We start from the raw sequence: 22,136 nt of genomic DNA, 5'->3' as shown, positions 1-22,136 counted from the left end.
CATTCTTCATATTATTGAGAAAATAATAAGGCAAATTAATTGGCCAAAGGAAATGTCCATGCAGAGTAAGTAGCTAGGTAAAGCACTGCAAATATCTGGCTCACTGCCAGAGATTATGACACAGTGAAAAGAATCTATATCGGCTGCAAATAACTTGGTTCGGAAAGCTTCAACCAAACGTTTCACAATTTGAACAAAAGGCCCGGAAGTACTCAAGCTGTTTCGTTGCTGAAGGATCTGGCTTTCCATCCAGAGACTTCAATGAACGCACAAGTGTTGGGAAAAAGCAGAGATAGAGATTATATCATGAGTGTGAATTATTATCCAAAGAGTGATGGTGGTAGAAGTAGTTCAGAAATTATCCATGGATGGACTAAGTTTACTCCCACAGAGTTATTTACCTGAAGTGATGGTCATGGTATCACATATAATCACAGAAAGCTTAAAGGGGGTTAAAGAGACAGTACAGTTACAAGAACAGGTTAAAAGTATTTATTCCATCATGTGTTATGACCAGAGCAATGGCTAAACGACCATCCATCACCAGATGTCAGCTTGGATGAGTTATAGCGATAGGTCTGGTTTTGTGCTGTGCATCACTGTGGACTCTCTACCCAGACAGCACAGTGATACCACAACTGGATGTCAGAGTAATCAGAATCTTCCTGAGGATGTGGATCATTCAAAAAAAGTGAACAGCAGATCTTCATTAATTGAAGCTCAGAAAGTCGATCCGAAGTGAAATAAGATGACACAAAGAGAGAATTCACACTGAAACTAAACTTGAAGGAGTTTGGGATTCCTTTATATTAAATCCAAAAGTAAAGACATCATCACAGGAGAATGTGGTGAAGAATCGTTTATCACACAGAAGTACCATCCAGTTATCAGAACGCGATACTGCAAGAAGCAAGTGACATTCCTGTGGCAGGACATGAAGGAATACGGAAACTCACAGACCGATAGACAGTATTTTACCTGGACAAGATCTCACAAGAACATCATACAATTCTGTAAAATATATCACATCAAGTCGGAGAAAAACCTCAAGTTGTGATCAAACTGATCTCAGCTGATGCTCTGATGGATACCTTAGATCCCAGATTGAAATCTTGCTTTATAGATTGCATTTATTCTGGTTATACTGAGGTGGTCTCTCAATGAAATCAAAACATACAAAGCTACAAATTTAAGTTTAACAACAAAACAAGTTTATTCTTCTTGAAGGAGAAATAAAACATCTTTAAAGAAAGTCAAAGACTAATTCTCAACCAATGAATGGAAGAGAGCAACAGTGACCAAATCAGCTTCTGTCAATGGTCAAGAAACAACTCATTGTTGTCGTCGTCCTCCTCCTCCTCCTCCTCCTCCTCCTCCTCCTCCTCCTCATTGTGGTTTAGTCAGATGCAATCAAACTGTGGTGCCCTGGTTCTTAAATAGCCACAACCTGCCTCTGCTTATGCAGTTTAGGGAGGGGGGCTGAATTTAAGGGAGGTGGAGGAGAGTTTAAGTTGTCGAGTTATAACTCAGCAATTTATATTTCCTCATTGCCATTGGTTAAATACAATGTGTTTGTAATAAACAGGTATTTTTGTGTTAATTGCAGAAACTTGGTCTGTGTGTGTTTTCCTTTAACCTGCATTTATCAATTAGAAAAACTGGGGACTTTGCATAATTTCCCAAAATCTTTTCCCAGTTATGATTCCCAGGGCTTGATTTCCACTAAATCAAGTGGGTGCAAAGGGGCAAATAAAAGCTGAATATTATGATATTTTGGCGACATATCATTTTAGTTGAGTTTCATGGTGAGTTTCTTTCCAGGAGGCCCAGTGACTTTCCTGTTCAATCCTCCTGAACCCACATCATTAATAAGCTAACCTGCCAAATGGCACTCCTTTGAAGTGAGAAAACAGATAATCTTGAACAAGGACTGACATGCCAGAGCTCCATTGAACCCATTCTCTGATGGCATGGCAGAGGAAGGGTGGTCCCTGTGAAAGGTTGCATCAGGGACCTCGCCATCCTGGTGTTGGGATGGTGTAGATGAGGGCTGTTCTCTATCCCCCAGGACCACCAGACCCTGCCAGCGTAGACCAGGATGATTTCCAAGATCAGTGCAATCGTACCCATCCAGGGGAATGGCCAGTAATACAGGAAGAAGGTTCATGACCTTCTGCACTCCATTAGGGTAAGTGTCAATGTTTTGTCTCTGCTATCTCACACTCACTCCATCTTTGCACCCAACCACCTCCCAGCACTTCACGTTGCATCCCTCTCACTCTCACCTGCAACATCCTCTCTCGTTTGTTCTCACACCACTCCTTCCCCCTCCATGAACCCTCCGTGCTGCCTCCTCACTCACTCAGGTCACCTTTCAGCTCCAACACGAACATTAACAGAATGTCACTTCCAGCTCACTCAACCTCTCCTTCTCTGTCATTCCAGGAGAAAGCAGCTCATTATAGGCCCAGAACAGATGGAGAGGGATCAGACATCCTGCCTCCTCATCCCTCACGATGAGGGAATCTTGCTCCTGTCTAGAGGGGAGGGAGTGATGCTGCTCCCATTGATGGCACGGTCAGTGCAGCTGTCACTGACTGCTCTGTCAATGTGGCATTCACCAGCTACATGGATGTCCCTTGGCCCTGACACATTCACTCAGGTTCCTGGATCTTGTTTATGCTTCACACTGTCAGGAAGATGTCATCAACACCACATCACCAACAGCACAAGAGAATAGAGATCTCTCCTCAGCCCCCAGCCAGGTACCAACCCCTTACAGGGGTATTTCAGTGAGATTAAAGTGGAATGAGCCTGCTGATCACTGCCATGTCTCTACAAAAATACTCCAGTGCTGGAACTGAGAGGACCACTGGAGACCAGGTACCCATTCCTCCTGGAGGAGAGGAGGTCCATGGTGACCAATATTCCGGAATTTAAGCTGTAAACCTGAGGGGGAGAGGAGAGCAGCAGGCCGGCCTGGGGGGAGGGGTGTGAGTAATGGTTATCCCCTCGCTGTAGGCCGGGGGTGTGGAGTAATGGTTATCCCCTCGCTGTAGGCCGGGGGTGTGGAGTAATGGTTATCCCCTCACTGTAGGCCGGGGGTGTGGAGTAATGGTTATCCCCTCATTGTAGGCCGGGGGTGTGGAGTAATGGTTATCCCCTCACTTAGGCCAGGGGTGTGGAGTAATGGTTATCCCCTCACTGTAGGCCAGGGATGTGGAGTAATGGTTATCCCCTCACTTAGGCCAGGGGTGTGGAGTAATGGTTATCCCCTCATTGTAGGCCGGGGTGTGGAGTAATGGTTATCCCCCCTGCTGTAGGCCAGGGATGTGGAGTTATGGTTATCCCGCCCTCCCCAGCTGTGGGCTGGGGGTGTGGAATAATGAGGATTTGGGAACCCAGTGACTTCCAGCTGGAGAGTGGTTGCTGCTCTGGGGATAGGGAGTAGGCCACTCTGAGGATCAAGGTCCAGTATCCTCAGGGTCTTCTGGAGAGACACCATGGGGTTCCTCTCCTGCCTCAGAGGAAATGGGTCTCCAGTGGTCCTCTGAGTGTCAGCTCACAAGAAATACTGAGCCCACAATGAGGGTCACTGTCACACCTTGAATGGGTGGTTTCTGGGGCTCCATGTTAAGACCCCCCCCCCCTAATCATAGACAGTAGCACCTTATTCCTCTGACCCACCTTCCACTCACAGCCTGTCTCATTTTCATTATATACATGGCATTTCCAGGATGATGGGAGGCACATGCAGTTGCTCCCCAGAATGAGTTCCAGATTCCTCTGTGGAGGTGAATCCTGAAACATAAAGGTCCCCTTCCTGATCGGCCCCTCCCTTCTCCCTGTCAACCCCAGAGGCTTCAAACCTCCTCCGGTCCCTACCCACTTCCATACTTGATCTGCATCTGCCAATTTCATTCCCACTCCCTGTCACCAATCCAAGGTGAACGTACCAGTCTCTCTCTACTCCTCATCACTAGGCGTCTGTCCTGAAGCACTGGCCCTTGATAACCCCCTGTCCCACCTTGAAATATCGTGCACAGAACCTCCAGACTGACCATGGTCCACCTCCTTAAATAACTTCTCCAAACTCACCACACAATGAGTAAACAGACCCCCGATTGATACCTGTCCAACTCCCTGACCATAGTCAATAAGTCGGAACCTGGTAGGTATCCTTGTTACTCAAGTGTTTCAGGGATGAGCACAGGGCCATGGGGATGGCATCTGCCTTGGACCTGTGCCAATAGGCAAATTGCAAAGGATCAAGACAATTTGATCAGCTGGAATTGATGTGAGCTGAGACTAACCTCCCAAAGCACTTGCATTAATGGAGGTCAGAGCAAGTGGGCAGTAGTTATTGAGGTATGCTGCATGGTGTTTCTTTGGCACCAGGATGGTAGTGATCGTCTTGAAGCAGATGGGAATTTCGGATTGCAGTAAGGAGAGGTTAAAGATGTCAGCGAGTACTCCTGCCAGTTCATCCACATGTGATCTGAGTGCACGGCCAGGAAATTCATCCTGCCAGTTGCTTTCCATGGCTTCACTCTCTCACATCTGCAGCAGCATCCACAGGTACAGGTGTATCTGAGGCTATTGGGACAGGTGACATCGTTTCACAGACCTTCTGTTCAAAGAGTATAGAATACATTGAGCTCACTGGGTAGGGATGTATTACTGCCCATGTCTGTTTGGCATCACTTTGTAGCTCATGACGTGGTGTAAGCCTTACCACAAACGACAGATGTCCACGTGATTAGTTTGGAGTTTCGAGCTTAGTTTGGTATTGCCTTTTGGCATCTCAGATGGATTTACAAAGGTCACACCTGGATTTCCTGTATAGGTTAGGGTCAGCTGACTTGAACGTCTCAGACCTGGACTTGAGTAGGGAGTGAATCTCCCAGCTCATCCATGGTTGGCAGTTGGGAAAGATTTGGATTAACTTCTTTGGCACACACTAATGAAGTCTGTAATGGTTGTGGCATACTCATTTAGGTTCGTGGCTGAATTCTTGAATATAGTGCAGTGCACTGACTCTAAGCAGTCACATAGAAGCCTCCACTGCCTCAGCCCAACACTGCACCAACATGTCTGCATTGGGTTCCTCGTGCTTCAGTTGGTGTTGTCAGCCAGGAGGAGGAGGAGCACAGAGCCGTGATCTGCAGACGGGGAAGGAATGGTCGGCATCTTTAATGGTTGTATAGCAATGGTCAAGGATGTTCAAACCTCTGGCAGCGTCTGTGCAGAGAGAAACAGAGTTAACATTTGAGTCCGGTATGACTCACTTGGCCACTAGACCATGCCAAGCTGTGACAGTGAGTGAGGATCCCAGAGATACAGCCTGGTGCAGTGCCTAAGCTGGGAGCGTGGGGGGTTGTTCATGAGCCCACAGTGCCCTTGCTGCAGCATTGTACCGAGACTTACCAGGGCAACCCGAGGTACAGCATTGAAGGGCAGAGTGTTCTATAATTGGATCAGAAAATGTGCCATGAGGTTTGTAGAAGCTGGTACATCTTGGATGCTAACATCTACGATATACAGCTAATGCCATGGAGCATGCCCTGAGATATTGGCACTGAGGGTCTGGAAGAGCAAATGATAAGCAGAAGTCTCCAGATCCTCACTGGGACTTGGTCAGGAATTCTCAGTGTCCCAGAGTACAACACACAACACATAGTAATAAGGCAAGAAACACAGTTAATGAGGTTGACAACAACCCGAACACCTCATTCCCTCCAGGACACCTTCTTGTGCGATTACAGAAGGTATAACTCTAACCCTTTTACCTCTCCCTTCTCGCTTTTCAAAGTTTTTCCAGGCAAAGCAGCTCTTGTACTTAGTTCAATCCAGTCTCCTACATTCGTTGCTCACAATACAGTCTGCTCTACATCAGCAAGACCAAATCCAGACTGGGTGAACACTTTGTGGAACTCCAACGTTCAGCCCCACCCTGAGTGTCCAGTTTCCATTTCAATGCTCCCTCTCACTCTCACTCTCCCATTTCTGTCCTGAATCTGCTGCAGAGTTCCAGTGAAGGTCAATCCAAGCTGGAGGAACAGCAGCTCATTGTTCACTTTGGCACTTTACAGCTTTCAGGACTCAACATCGAGTTCAACAACTTCACAGCACGAACACGGTCCTTCCTTTTGATTCGATGTGTCACCGTGTGCTACTCTGAATCAGGATTCTCGTGTTTTTGCCGTTGGACCGAGCTGTTCATTATTCACACACACTTTGGGACAATGCTTTGTTTCTCCAGGAGAACCATCACAGCTCCCTGCACCTTCAGCTCCATGCCATCTTTGTCATTTGATGCCTCCCTCCCTCTGCCCTCACCCGGAGTTTTCCTTTTGATCTTCTTCCCCCTTTACAATGGCATCAAACCCATCATTGAATGTGACTTTGAGTGGAGTCCAGATGGTTGGGTGAGCAAGGGGAGTGGTAATCTCCTTGTAAAAATCTAATTTCATTTGTATTTTACATATAACCATATCATGGTCCAGGTTTAACAACTAAATTTCACCCAGGTTTAAGTAGGGATACAAAAACTGTCCACTGGTGAGCAGCTGGTTAGTTATTATATAAAAAAACTTATACTGTTTCTGTGTTCTTGAGCCTGAGCTAACTCAGAGCAGATAACTACAGGCATCTCTGTGGGAGTTAGCACTGACTGTATCGTTGAGCAGCATGCTGGATAGCTGGGAGTAAGGGAACAGCTATTCCTTTGCATTTTCTAACTTGTTCACCATGTAGCATTTGGTTTTTACAGGGAAAGAAATTTACTGAGTACCTGGTTGGCAGTTCAGGTGTATTCTGTGCCTGTGTTTGAAAATTTTATGTCAAAATAGTTAATAAAGTGCATGACTAAAATAGTTAAGTAATTAATTAAAACCTATTTAGGATGACAGGGCAGGTACTATGTCACAGCGCAGTGGTAGGGGATAGGATAGTCAGAGAGTTTGACACTATTCTCAGCACAGAACCAGTGTACCTGCCTGAGCCATGAAAGAAAATGTAACTAAAACTGAATTGACAAAATGGGTTAAGAAGACAGGTCAGAGATACAGAGGCAGGCATTGTAGAGGATATTTCAAAATGTACAGAATAGATACATTGCAATAAGTCAGTAAAGTCCCAAAGGGATGGACCCACCAAAAGTTAAAGAGAACATCAAACTTTTTTTAAAAATCATATATTTGGTCAAGATGGGTGGCAGATCAGATGATTGGACAGAGAATAACAAGCAAAAAGTGACTAAAAATTTAAAAAGCACAAAAAAATCTATTCCTGTCCCATTAAGCAGTCTCATAGGCCCTGTCAATTAGCCAGTACAAAGGGTGACACATTGAACCATCTTCATGTAGCCTATTTTACAGACTCTCTGATCTGTGAGTGACTGCTGACATTTCAGCATAGAAATGTGGAATGATATACTTTGGCAGGAAGAATTCAGAGAGACAGGGTTAAAGAAAGGGCACGATATCCTGGGTTTTGTCAATCAAACATGGAATATTAGAGCAACCAAGTCATGGTCAATCTGTAGCAGGCTTCGATTCATCCTCAGATTGAGAATTGACGTGAAGGCTTTGGAGAGGGTTCTCAAGAATGGCTGAGGGGTGAGGATCTCCAGTTTTGTGAGTAATTGGAGACATTGGGAGAGTTTTCCACGCAGAAGAGAAAGCGGGAGAGAGATCTGAACCAGGTATATGGACAGAGTAAAATTGGAGAAACTGTTCCGATTGGAGGAAGGATCAAGAATGAGTAGACAGAGATTAAAAGTAATTGGCAGAAGAAGCATTGATGATAATAAGGCAAAATCTTTTCACCTAGAGATTACTGAGAATGTCCTGTCTCAGAGAATGATGTCAGCAGGTGCAATTGAAGTTTTCGAATGGGCATTGGGTCATTTAGTGAAGTGAAACCATTTGCAGGATTCTGGAACAAATATTGCTCATCCAGTAAGGTCATAGTTACAGAATAGACTGAATGACCCCATGCTGTGATTTTACTGGAAAGTACTCAGGAACAGTCCCTCCCACTCACATAAACTGCAGTCAGAAAATCAAAGATTAATTATTACACCAAAGGTTATATTGGGAATTTGACAGGGGAGTCAGAAATTCTACCGACAAACTAAGGAACCCAGTTTGAATTCTTCAAGAATAGCAGCCAGCCCCATTGGTCACTCTTGAGTAAGTTGGAGAGAGAATGTGAAAGGACAGTGTTTGACATAGTGTAGCAGCCAGAACAAAATGTTTTTCCTGCTCTATGTAAATTAGTCTTTCTTCAGCTGATCCCTGTGTCCAGCTCTGTCTCGCTGGCTGTCAGGATTGGCCAACATTAGCCAAAAGTAAATTGTGCCGTTCCCCCACCGTGTGGCATGGAGACCGAGGGCCTGATTCTCTGGATCTCAATGTGAAGAATGTTTCCCCAATCCGGTCACTGCTGACACTATACAAACGGAGATTATAGAACAATCCTTCCACAGTTCAGTGAAGAGGAAAGCTGGCTAAACAAATGAGATTGTTTGTAATGACTTCATCTCAGCTTGTTCAATTTCACAACATAATTAGCACAATTGCAAAGTCACAAAGATCACTCACTTTCCAACTCCACTCTTTATGAAGCCAGCAACTGTGTAATTACTGTCACAGCCACTCTCTGGAGATGTGACTTACTGAGCATTGGGTATTTATCAGGGAGGAACAGCAATTGGGAAGTTTAGCAGCATTGGAATGTCTAAACAAGGAGATCGACTGAGGATAACATGGACTGTGGTCAGAGCACCAGGGTGGGGGTGGGGGGGAGGGTTCAGTCTGAAATAGCACAGAAAGGGCAGAGGTGAGCAAGGGGAGATTGCCTGTGGAGCAGTGTTCATGAGAAAGATCTGAGGCTGGAAAAGAGACAAAGGTTAGAGTCATAGTCATAGAGATGTACAGCATTGAAACAGACCCTTCGGTCCAACCTGTCCATGCCGACCAGATATCCCAACCCAATCTAGTCCCACCTGCCAGCACCCGGCCCATATCCCTCCAAACCCTTCCTATTCATATACCCATCCAAATGCCTCTTAAATGTTGCAATTGTATCAGCCTCCACCACTTCCTCTGACAGCTCATTCCATACACGTACCACCCTCTGGGTGAAAAAGTTGTCTCTCAGGTCTTTTTTATATCTTTCCCCTCTCACCCTAAACCTATGCCCTCTAGTTCTGGACTCCCCAACCCCAGGGAAAAGACTTACTTTATTTATCCTATCATAAATAATAATTTTGTAAACCTCTATAAGGTCACCACTCAGCCTCAGTTGTGCAGAAGGAAGGACAGCACAGGCGAGTTCCTGATATATGGAGCTTGGTTCTGGTAACCAAGAGGAGGGAGTTGGTCCCTGACTATGAGGCTGTTTCAGGTGGACATGGAACTTTTCATTTCAGGAAAGTTATACTGATCCTGTCGTCTGGATAACACTGGGATGGACTGGTGGGAGTGCAGGCCTTGAGGTGGTGGGGTAGGGAAAATGGTGTGGAGGAGATGGGGTGATGGAGTGGGGAAATGGGATGGGGGCCTGGAGGAGATGGGGTGGTGGGAGTGGGGGCAATGGATGGGTGGGGTTGGGAGAGATGAGGTGTTGTGGTAGGGAAAATGGTGCAGAGGATATGGAGTGATGGGGAGATGGGGTGGGGGAGATGGGATGGGGGCTGGGGGAGATGGGATGGGGGCTGGGGGAGAGGAGGTTGGGGAGTTGGGTGGTGGGAGATGGGGTGATGGGGTGGACAAGATGGGGAGATGAGATGGTGGGGGTGGGGGAGATGGGGTTTGGGGGAGATGGGGTGGTGGGGGAGATTGAACCTCTCTCAATTATTTGGATCCTGAACGCATTTTATTAATGAGTTGCCACAAGGATTTTGTAACCAATCCCCATGGGCTGCGAGCCAATACCAGGACCAGCAGCTCAGCAACGCCAGGGACTGCAACTGACAGATACCATCACTAACTAGACACCATCACTAACCAGACACCATCACTAACCAGATGCCATCACTAACCAGCCAGGTCAGTGGGTGAGAGTCAGGGACTGGGGAAGCTGACCAAGGGTTGTGATTGGATTGTGAGTGCAGACTCTGGACTGTTGGGTTGAGGGTATTGAGCAATGGTAGGTGAAGTCTGAACTGCAGGCTCTGAGGGAGGGGATCTGTTTAGAGCTTGTAGCAGCAAGAGGCAGGCCATCGGTGAGTTGTCGTGTGGGGGGGTTGGATTTGGTCGTGATTGTAGTTTGAAGGGGGAGGTTTGATTCACCCAGAAACAAGAACAGAAATTGCTGGAGAAACTCTGCAGATCTGGCAGCACCTATGGAAAGAAAAACCCTTCTTCAAGGGTCTCTGGAGTCTAAATGTTAACTCTGTTTCTCTCTCCACAGATGCTGCCTGACCTGCTGAGATTTTCTGGCAATTTTTAAAAATTATTTCAGATCCTCAATATCCGCAGTTTTTTATTTTGTTTTAGCTTTAGGCGGTTGAACTCCAGGTCTTTCCACATCACCCTGCAGCTGTGTGTCTTAATCATTACAATCTTATCATGTAGGTTTACAACTGTTTACAATAACTTCATCCATCGTATTGTGAATGATCAGCGTTCAGGTACAGTACCTTCGGATGTGACTATTTAATATGTTTGCACTTTTTCTGTACAATACCCCCATTAGCTGCTCGCTTTTATTTTCTCTGCTTTCTACTTTTCTATCTTCCATTGTTAACTTTGTTTCCTTTTCTTCGGTCTCCCTTCTCGGGTTCCCACCCCCTGCCTCTCACCCTCAGTGCCACCAAATACCCTCAAGAGGATAATTGTCTCAGTCAACCCACCAGCTTTCACAGGTCCCAGCTAAAACCTGGAACTGAAAAACCCGGCTGCATGTTCCCAGTGCCGGAATGACAGGGACATAGTGAGACAGTCGGGAGAATATGACAAAAGTGATTTTTTAAAAAAGATTCTCAACAATGAAGAAAAAAGTCTGATTTTCCACATAAGGTTTGAATGGCTGGATGGGGATCTTATGTTCATTAATATCTCATTATCACCCAATCTCGTCATTCCAGTTTGTATTGTCCCACATGATGAAATGAAACAAGACCATGGTGCTTTTCGATAGGAAAGTCCATGTGAACACCTGGTGACTCCAGCTCCTTCACTTTGCCATCTTGGACAGTGGTCACTAATGGCTCAGGGTATACTCTCTGGGCAATGACTGCCCACAATCCCCCATTTCCTCACAGTCATTCTGTCTTGTTTTTTGGTGCAGATGGAAAGTCAAGCAGCTTGCCACGTTTTCTGGCAGTGTTCAGTCTAAGAGCCTGGCTAGCGTGCTGCTGCACTGCACCATGTTGTCTCAATGTCACGCCTACAGCATGTGACAGCAAGCAATTGCAAAGCCCCTTCAGTCTGCTGGACCATGGCTATCCCCAATACGCTGCACCCTACAACATCAGCCTTTCGGTTTTTGCAACAAACTTTGATGTGGCACCTTGTCAAATGCTTTCTGGAAATCCAAGTACATTGTGCCCACCACTTTCCTCTTTATCCATGTTACACGTCAATTCTTCAAAGAGCTCCAATAGATTGGTTATACAAGATTTCCCTTTGACAAAACCATGTGTCTCTGCCTGACTACTTTAACTGAACCTTTACCAGAGACAGTCTTACTGTCACCCAGACAACTGCACAATGATTAGGGAGCTTTGCTGTGGAGGCTGATATGAATTAAAATCAAACTCACTGCTTTAATATTATTGTGAATAACACCGAGTTGGAGTTGAACAGATAATGTGAATATGAAGCTTTCTATTGGTTCTTCTTCATTCTGTGGGTGTGTAACAAATCCCACACCCTTTCACAATGCTTTGCCACAAGTAAGTTTTCCTGGATCTTTTTATCATTATTAAATATAGTATTCATAAATATTTTAAGCTGAAGACATTATAAATTCAATTCTTTGAAGATTCTTCCATCGATATTCCCATGTGTTTTGGTGACAGATGGTTTCAGTAGCAGTTGTTTGGCTGCAGACTCCCAGCAGAAACCTGCCATTTGGGATGTTTTTATGTGGAGCTAACAGCCTCCCACTTATTGTCCCAGTAGCTCAGACATCAAAAGATCTTCCACGTGAGGGGGTTTATCGGGAGTCAAGAAGGAGTGAGAGGAAATTACAGTGAATTGTTCAGAAAGTGCTCACAAGCAGAATTCCTGGAATGCAAAATATAGCAATTCCCAGCTCCAGATTCTCCCGGCATTAGTGAAATGGGAACTGATGTCATGAGATCTTTATGTTTTTTCAAGGCTTTTCTGAAGAGCAAATAAAACTAAACCATTTATATCAGGAATGGAGATTAATTTTCCCAAAAGCTTTTCAATGCTGAGCTGAGGGATCAAAGTTCAAATTCGCTTTTACTTGCCCCTCTCAAACTTCACTCCCATTGAGTTACAAACTTGAGGAACTTCACTTGAACCAGGCACAAGGAATGGGTGTTTTGAGTTACAAATTTTGGAAAGGCAAGTATCTGAAAAGGGTAGAACAAAAAATCTGTAACTACTGGTACACAATTCACTAAAATAGTGATGCAGCCTGATAAGACCATGATCATAAGTAAACAAGGATTTGGGGTCTATTTCCAGGGAGTTAATTGAAAGATAGAGGCATTACTATAATACCTGATAGAAACATTTGGAATACAATGATTTGTTCTGGTTCTCATGTCATGAAAAGGAGACAGAGATGCAGGAGAAGGTGCAAAGATTGACGAGAATGGCTGGGTCAACATTTATTGTCCATTTCTAGTTGGTTTTGAGAATCTGGTGTGAGTGGCCTTCTTGAACAACTATAGTCTATCTGCTGCCCTCGTCCTTCCAATTGGAAGTGGTCATGGGTTTGGAATGTGCTGGCTGAAGATCTTTGTTGAATTTCTGCTGTGCATCTTGTAGATAGTGCTACTGAGCGTCAGTGGTGGAGGAAGTGGACGCTTGTGGATGTGGAGCCAATCAAGCGGCTGCTTTGTCCTGGATGGTGTCGAGCTTCTTGAGTGATGTTGGAGCTGCCCCCATCCAGTCAGGGGAGTATTCCAGCACAGTCCTGCCTTGAGCCTTGTAACTCACTTCCTGACTCTCTGACCTATTCTTGTAGCCACTGTATTTATGTGGTGACCCTAGTTCAGTTTCTGGTCAATAGTAATCTCAAGGATGTTGATAATATGAGATACATAACCAGGGCGCCATCAATATGATTGAGTCACTGATGAATCCAAACAGGAATTCATCTTGCCCCAGCGAATGTTGAGATTGTAGCACACATTCCCACAGGGAACAGCTGATGGGAATAGATGCTTTTGAGGAGAAGCTGAATAAACACAGAATAGGGAGGGGAATGACTACACTGATGGAGTGAGTGGAAGTAGAATTAGAGGATACTCATGGAACATGAACATCGATAAGGGTCCAACTGGCCTGTCTCTATCTGATTTCCCACTGGGTAATTATTTAAACACTTTAATTAATCCCCTGCCTCTGTGACTGCTGACCTCATTCTCATTAAATCATTAGCTAGCTTGACATTCAGCATTGTACTCCAGTAAGAATTCAAAGGTTGTGAGCACTTGCCAGATACATTAACAGTTAACATTTGTGGAATTCTCTATAATGAGGGATGTCTTGTGAAAGTAGCAGATGAGAAAGTGCTTCACTTATATTTTGCAGGTCCTTGACAACATGTTGTAGAATAAAATTGCAGTTTTTCAGGACCAATGTCCAGAGCTGTGTTCTCAGCTGGATTCTTAGAGGGTTATCCTGAGCAAGTTGCCAAAATTCCTGCCCCTGCTCTATACAGGACTCTTCCAGATCCAGTTTGTCTTTCTGGTTATGCACAATATTTAACTGTCAACAGTCAGGGTCTTGCCATGATCCTGGTATTGACTGTTTGGTTTGTATTCTGTTGATGAAGCAGTGATTAAGTTAAATGCTTCACTGGGGCTGCATCAAAACTGGGAGGGAGGAGTTTGAAGCTGCAATTTCCCTTGAAGCCAGACAGTTTGTATGCAGCAATGAGCTGATTCCGACAGATCTTTCTGGAGGCGGAGCTGTGATTATTTACCTGCCTATGGTGCAGTCTGAATCTCTCAGCTCCTTTCACTATATCCTGGAACAATGACGAGGTGTGGATGTACCCAGCTAAATGGTAACCATGTGTAATATCACTCTCAGATACGTCAAACTCGACAGCACTGACATCAGGCTGTATAAATATTTTTCCACAAACAGTTCTGAATAAAACTGAACAAATCACAGAAAAGTCCTTCAATTATTTACCTCATCTGATTGATAAATGATTATGAACAGGTAACGCCTTTAGGCTATTTTTGTTTCTGCTTTCACGGGATGTGGGGGATTGCTGGCTGGTCCTGCATTTATTGCTTAGCTCTCGCTGCCCTTGAGAAGGTGATGGTGAAGCTGCTGCAGTTTATTTGGTAAGTAAACCCACAATGTTGTTAGTGAGAGACTTCCAGGACTTTGACCCAGTGATACTGAAGGAGAAAGTGAGGACTGCTGATGACTCCCTGATGCTGCCTGACCTGCTGTGCTTTTCCAGCACCACACTCTCGTCACTGATACTGAAGGAATAATGACATAATTCCATGTCAGGAGTGAAACCTGTTGGGAAGGTTTCTAGATGGTATACAGATTTTAGAGAGACAGGAAGTGAGTGACTCATTGCGAGATTCCCAGCCTCTGACCTGCTCTTGTTGCCACCGAATTTATGTGGCAAGTCCAGTTCTGTTTCTGGTTAATGGTAACCCCCAGGATGTTGACAGTGAGGGATCCAGTGATGGCCATGCCATTGAATATTAAACCCTATAAGTTTATCCGTTTATGGAAAACCACCCCATTTTCTAGTCTCAAGAGTGTGGTGTTGGAAAAGCACAGCGGGTCAGGCAGTATCCGAGGAGCAGGAGAATCACTCCTGATGAAGGGCTTATGCCCGAAAGTAAAAAATCTCCTCCAATAGAAACTGAAGCTGATACAAGCAGCCAATTAGGGTCAGAGTTTGCACTGTTGCCATGGGAACTGCTACCTGCAAACTCCTGTCAAATAAAATTTTCCCAAAGTGTTTTGTGAATTAGGTTTAAGATGCTGCTACAATATCAACTTTTAATCAAAAAATAATTTGCTTCTTTCATGGCCTTGTCAGATGAAGCTTGACGTTCAATCACAGAAACCCCCCCAGTTTGCCCACAGCCAATACAGGAACACATTCATTTAAAAAAAACCCAAAACAACTGTGTCTGCTCGAAATCAGACACATAAACAGAAATTGCTGGAAAATCTCAGCAAGTCTGGCAGCATCTGTGGAGAGAAATTGGAGTTAATGTCTTGGGTGCTGCAGATGCTGGAGATTAGAGTCAAGATTAGAGTGTTGCTGGAAAAGCACAGTATGTCAGGCAGCATCCGAGGAGCAGGAGAGTCAACGTTTTGGGTGAAAGCCCTTCATTAATGTTTTGGGTCAAGTGACCTGACAGTGGCTGGGAAAAAGCTCTTTTTTTTATGCACAAGATAGGGTGGAGGAAGGGGGTGAAGAATATTATGGCAGGTGGAGATAGAGTCCAAAGAGAGAGGACAGTTGGGCATATAGAGAAGTGGATTACAGTCGGCTTGGGAGAATGAATAACTATAATGGGAACAATTAATTGCTAACAGTGAATTGTATGTAAATTCAATACTACTCCTCGGATACTGCCTGAACTGCTGTGCTCTTCCAGCATCACTAATCCAGAATCTAGTTTCCAGCATCTGCAGTCATTGTTTTTACCTACTTGTATGTAAAGGCAGACCATGTGATAACAAGGTGTTTGGGAGTTGGGATAAGGACATGGGAGATGGTGTCTCAAATCCTAAAAAATGTTGAACTCCATTTTGAGTCCAAAAGGCTGTGGAGTCTCCAAGCAGAAGATTAGGTGCTGTTCTTCCAATTTGCACTGAGCTGCACTGGAACACTGCAGCAAGCCTGAGACAGAGGTGTCGGCCAGGGAACAGGGTGGGGTCTAATTCTAGAGCGAACTATACAGTAAACGGAGGAGCCTTGGGAAAAGTTGCTGAGTAGAGAGACCTGGGAGTGCAGATCCATTGTACCCTGAAGGTGGCTGCACGGGTGGATGGAGTGGTCAAGAAGGCATATAGTATGCTTGCCTTCATTGGACGGGGTATTGAGTAGAAGAGCTGGCAGATCATGGTAAAATTGTACAAGACATTGGTTCGGTCGCATTTAGAATACTGTGTACAGTTCTGGCTGCCACATTGCCAAAAGGATGTGGATGCTTTGGAGAGGGTGCAGAGGAGGTTTACGAGGATGGTGCCTGGTATGGAGGGTGCTAGCTATGAAGTGAGGTTGAGTAGGTTAGGTTTGTTTTCATTAGAAAAAAGGAAATTGAGAGGGGACATAATTGAGGTTTACAGAATCATGAAGGTTATAGACAGGGTGGGTAGAGATAAGTTTTTTCCCAGGGTGAGGGATTCAATAACGAGAGGTCACGTGTTCAGGTGAGAGGAGATCAGTTTAAGGGGATACATGCGACAAGTACTTCACACAGAGGGTGGGGGGTGTCTGGAACACGAGGTAGTAGAGGCAGGCACGGGAGATTCATTTAAGATGCGTCTGGACAGATGCATGAGTAGGTGGGGAGCAGAGGGATACAGATGCTTAGGAATTGGGTGACAGGTTTAGACAGTGGAATTGGATCAGCTCAGGCTTGGAGGGCCGAAGGGCCTGTTCCTGGGCTGTAAATTTTCTTTTTTCTTTGCGTTTTGTTAAAGTGGCAGAAGCACGGGGTCTTTTTTGCAGGGTCTTTTTTTGCAGTCTGAATGTGGGTGCTCTGCGAAGCAGTCACACAGTCTACACTTTGTTTCCCAAGTGTGGAGGAAACTAAATTGCCAGCAGCGAATGCAGTCGATGAGATTGAGTGAAATGCAGATAAAGTGCTGCTTCATCTGGAAGGTGTGTCTGGGCCCTTGGATACAGAGGAAGGAGGAAGTAAATGGGCAGGTGTTACACCTTCTGCGGTTGCAGGGAAAGGTGCTGTGGGGCTCCAGGGTGGGGGGGGCCAGGGTGTTGGAGTGAAGAAGGAATGAATCAGGATGTCCTGGAGAGATCAGTCCCTGTGGAAGGGACAGTGGAGGGGAAGGGAATGTGTGTCTGATGGTAGTATCTCGCTGGAGGTGGTGGAAATGGTGGCTCCTGGTCCTCTGGATGTGAATGCTGGAGGGCTGGCAGGTAAGGACAAGGGAACCCTATCACTGTTACAGGAGGGAAGAGAGGGAGATTAGGGCTGAAGTGTGGGCGATGGTCAGACCTATCTGAGGGCCCTATCAATTATGGTGCTAGCAAATCCTCAACTGAGGAAGAAGATGGACATTTCAGAGGTCCCTTCATTAAAGTTGGCATCAGCACAACAGATGTGACAAAGATAGAGGAACTGGGAGAGTGGAATGGAGTCTTTATGGGAGACAGGGTTGAGAATGTATTGTCCAGGTAGCTCCAGGGAGTGGGTGGGTTTCTAAAGATATTAGTGGCCAGTCTATCCCCAGAAATGTAAAGAGAGATATTGAGGAAGGGAGGGGAGGAGTCAGAGATGGACCAGGTGAAAGTGAGGGTGGAAATTAGAAGTGAAAATTGATAAACTTTTCTAATTCCAGATGAGAGGGGGAAGCAGCACTGATGATATCATTGATATATGAGAGACAGAATTGTGAGTGGGGCTCGAAAAAGACTGGTACAAGGAATGTTCCACATACCCTACAGAGAGACAGGAATAAATGGGCCCACATGGTTACTCCTGAAGAAAAACGGAGAGTTAAAAGGAAAGTTGTTGAGGGTGAGGGTGAGGGTGAGCTCTGTCAGGCAGAGGGAGTGTGCTGGAGGGTGGGGAAGGTTCAGGCCTTTTTTTCCCAGGAAGAAATGAAAAGTCTTGAGACTCTCTGTTATCATCTCCTTGGTCTGTCCAACTGTTCCTCTCTCTCTTTGGGCTCTATGTCCACCCATTGTTCACTCCTTACTCCCTCTCCCCACCCTACCTTCTTCAGAAAAAAACATAATTTTTCTACCTACCATCAGTTCTGAATAAGGGTCAATGGACCCAAAACAATATGTCTGATTCCTCTCTACAGATGTTGCCAGACCTGAGTTTTTCCAGCAATTTCTGTTTTTTTTGTGAAAGGGACAGATTCTCCTTTAGAACTTTAACAACTAAACCCAGGAGTGGAACTAAACTTTCTTGGGATTTTGTAGCTCAAGTCTCATGTTGAAATCTCAGCATCAGACAGCCCTCAGTTCCAATCTCACCTTTGATCCTAATTCTAATTACTGACATGTACAAATCTATCACTTGCTTTTATTCTTCAATTGTTGTAGAGATTTACTTTGAGCAAAATTAGATTCTGAACAAATTGCCACAGAAAATAGAATGATAGCAAATATACAACATAGGCCATTCAACCTAACGAATGTCTTCAGGTCTCTGTATTTGCCAAGTGTGTCTTTCCACTGCATATCGTCCTGTCAGGTGATCAGATTAAATTGCAATCTCTTTTCGCTAATGCGTTTATCTGGTTCCCTTTTGAAATTGTTCCTTTCATTATTGGCAGAATCTAGTCGTAAACTGTGGAACAACAAGTGAGCACAGTTTATTGAGGACCTGATAGTTTTCTGTTGGAGAATCTAATAGCTGACTTGTTGCTGTCGAACAATGTTACATCTATCCTGGAGCTGGGAGAATTTCATGTCTGAAGGGAAAGTACCTCACAGAGTTTGTAAAGATCTCTCTCTCAGTGACTGCACCTACTCTGGACTCTGAGACAGTGAATTCCCAGCCACCAACCATCACCTGAATATTGTTGTGGGACACAGTGCTTGAGTGATTGGAGTGAAGGGAGTTTGGTCGTTTCTGATCCCTCTGTCACTGACAACGTATACAGCAAAAGGAAAGGACACAAAACTTGCAAACCTTGTCAATGGTGTGGAGAACAGTGTGGAAACGTTGGTGAGATGGCTGAATAGAGGACAGATGAGGATCAATACAGTGAAGTGTGAAGTGATGCACTTTGGTAGGAAGAACAGGGATCAACGATGTAACATATGGGGAACAATACTGACAGGGGTGGGCAGGAGCAGAGGGATCTGGGTGTATCTGTACACAGAGTATTGAAGCTGGTACGGCAGGTGGAGAAATCAATTGATAAAGCATACAGTGTCCTGCACTTTATTAGTAGGGGCATGGAGTACAAGAGCAGGGAAGTGATGCTGAATTTGTACACAACACTTGTTAGACTGGGATATCGAGTACATTTGTGGGTGCCACGCTATCAGAAAGAGGTGAATGTATTGGAGAGAGTGCAGAAGAGGTTTATGAGAATGGTTCTGGAGGTGAGGCACTTCAGCGATGAGGAAAGATTGTAGACGTTGGGACTGTTTTCTTTGGAAAGGAGAAGGAGACTTTATAAAAATTTTCAAAACCATGACCAAGTAGCTGGGGAGATTCTGTCCCTACCTGTAAAACCAGAGAAATTCCCACGAGCCTGAAGTATCTGCAGCTGACTGGAAGTGTGTGGAATGAGGGGAGAATCTCTCCCTCTCCTCATTCAACTGTTCACTCTATCTTTCCCTTTCTTTCTCTAGGTCCTTCACTCTATGTCTGCTTCCTCGTCCTCCTCACTACACCCCTCTCCTAATTCTCCCTCATCCTCCTCACTACACCCCTCTCCTAATTCTCCCTCATCCTCCTCACTACACCCCTCTCCTAATTCTCCCTCATCCTCCTCACTACACCCCTCTCCTAATTCTCCCTCCTTTCATTTCAGATTAGATTACTTACAGTGTGGAAACAGGCCCTTCGGCCCAACAAGTCCACACCAACCCTCCGAAGAGCAACCCCCCCAGATCCATTCCCCTACATTTACCCCTTACCTAACACTACGGGCAATTTAGCATGGCCAACTCACCTAACCTGCACATCTTTGGACTGTGGGAGGAAACCAGAGCACCCGGAGAAAACCCACGCAGACACGGGGAGAATGTGCAAACTCCACACAGACAGTTGCCTGAGGTGGGAATTGAACCCAGGTCTCTGACACTGAGAGGCAACAGTGCTAACCACTGAGCCACCGTCTCACTCATTCTCTCCTCTGTTCCCAGTCTCTCTTTCTCTTTCCATTCCTCCCCCACACTCCTCCTTTCTTTCCATCTTTCCTTCCCCTCCCTTTCCCTTTACCCTACTCTGTCTCCACAACAGTGAGGAAGTGGATTTTTGGCTGATTTCCTTCCCTTCAGTAAGTTGTGATCTCTGCAGAATCCTGGGGTCAATCTGATTGTGTGTGACTCAGGGTCGGATAGGACAGAGCTAATAGCTCAAAACCATTGAGTCGATACAGGCAGCTTGTTAATGAGGCATTTGATAATCAAGTGCTGGTTATTGATGGACTTCTAAAATTCTGGTCAAACATCTTTGGGAAGCGAATGGTTATTTTATTCTGTGAAGATCAGGTTTATATCTTGCTGTGATCTCCTGGGCAACGAGTAAATCTCAATAAATTGTGATGAATTTTCTAGTGGCAACCTCATGTCTGAAGCAGAGTTTCAGTCTCGATCCTAATGAAGCTGCCGTGAAACACAAGAACACAAAGTACTGCCTCTGTCACCAACCGAAAGACAGACTGATGACAGTAAGGTGGCATTTATCAGCAACAAGGAAAAAAGGCATTTAATAAGAATCAAGGACAGGGTTACAGCTCACAACCACTGGCTTATCTTCATCGAACTGCTACCAATGAAAATGCTTCTGATTCAGACAGTGTGTGCACCACAACACAAGCATTACAACAGTGTGAAGCCTCCTCCAGCTGTGAAAGGTCATTCTCTGTTCTTACTCTTAAGAATGTGCACAACACAATGAGTCTGCAATAACGTCTTTTAGGTCAGGAAATTTACTATCCTTACCTTGTCTGGATGATTTGTGACTCCAGACCCACTTTTGACTGCCCTCTGGACAATTTGGGTTTTGCAATGAATGTTGGTCCAACCCGTGACACACTTATCCTGGAACTGATGTTTTAATAAAAGCCTGTTTGATATAGGGATACCCACGATGTTGAAAAGTGCGGGTTCCAGGATTTTAATCACAGAATGACAGTGATGAATACTGACTCCATTCTGTCTGTTCCTTTGGTGGAGATATTGAACTAAATCAACTCAACTCTCCCCAGCCCCATGGCTTTACCAAGTATGTATGGGCAGCACATTACGGGTCACAACTCATGTCCATGAGACTGTTTCCTCACTTCACCCGTGGGCCTTTAGCTGAACTGATCTGCCGCGAGAAGATTTCTCCAGATTTACTTCAAAATCTCTTCCTAAACACCGCTCTCAAATCTGCTTCTAACTTGATCTGTTCCAAGGAAAGCAATCCCAGCTTCTGGTCACAAGACTGACGTTCCTTATCCCTGGCACCGCTCTTGTCAACTTTCCTGCACTCTGTTTGAACTCTTCATATCCTCCCCAAAGTGTGGAGTCAGTGCAGAACTCACTGCAATATTCTGATGTTTAATATGAAGGTAACATAACTCGGCTGTGCCTGCACTCTGTGTTCCATTTATAAACCCAAGGAGACCATGTGTTTCTGTCCTGCCACCATCAGTGACTTTTATACAATACGTGCAGCGGCCTCTCCCCCTGTAACTCCTGTAGAGTTGTATCCTTTTTTTAAAGACTGTCCCACTGCGTTCTTCCGACCACAAGGAAATATCTTCATCGTTACATTTTATTGGAATGGGCCTCCCATTCATTGACCTGACAATGTCCCATCAAAATCCAAATTATCCTCCTCAGCAGCAACTACATCTCCACATTTTGTTTAATTTGCAATCTTTAAATTATCCAGGCTACATCCCAGTCCAGTTAATGAATAGAGACCTGGTTATGGGATGAATTTATTTTCCTGAGGAGACCAGATGACTGAATCAGAAATGTGATTTGTGAGGAAATTAGACCTGTTTCATTTGAAGCTCTAACGTTCTCTAATTGAAATTCTCAAACTTATGAATAAAATTGAA

The sequence above is a fragment of the Hemiscyllium ocellatum genome, chromosome 43 (genome assembly GCF_020745735.1).
Source record: "Hemiscyllium ocellatum isolate sHemOce1 chromosome 43, sHemOce1.pat.X.cur, whole genome shotgun sequence".
NCBI lineage: Eukaryota > Metazoa > Chordata > Chondrichthyes > Orectolobiformes > Hemiscylliidae > Hemiscyllium > Hemiscyllium ocellatum.
Note: the sequence above shows the minus strand (reverse complement) of the source record.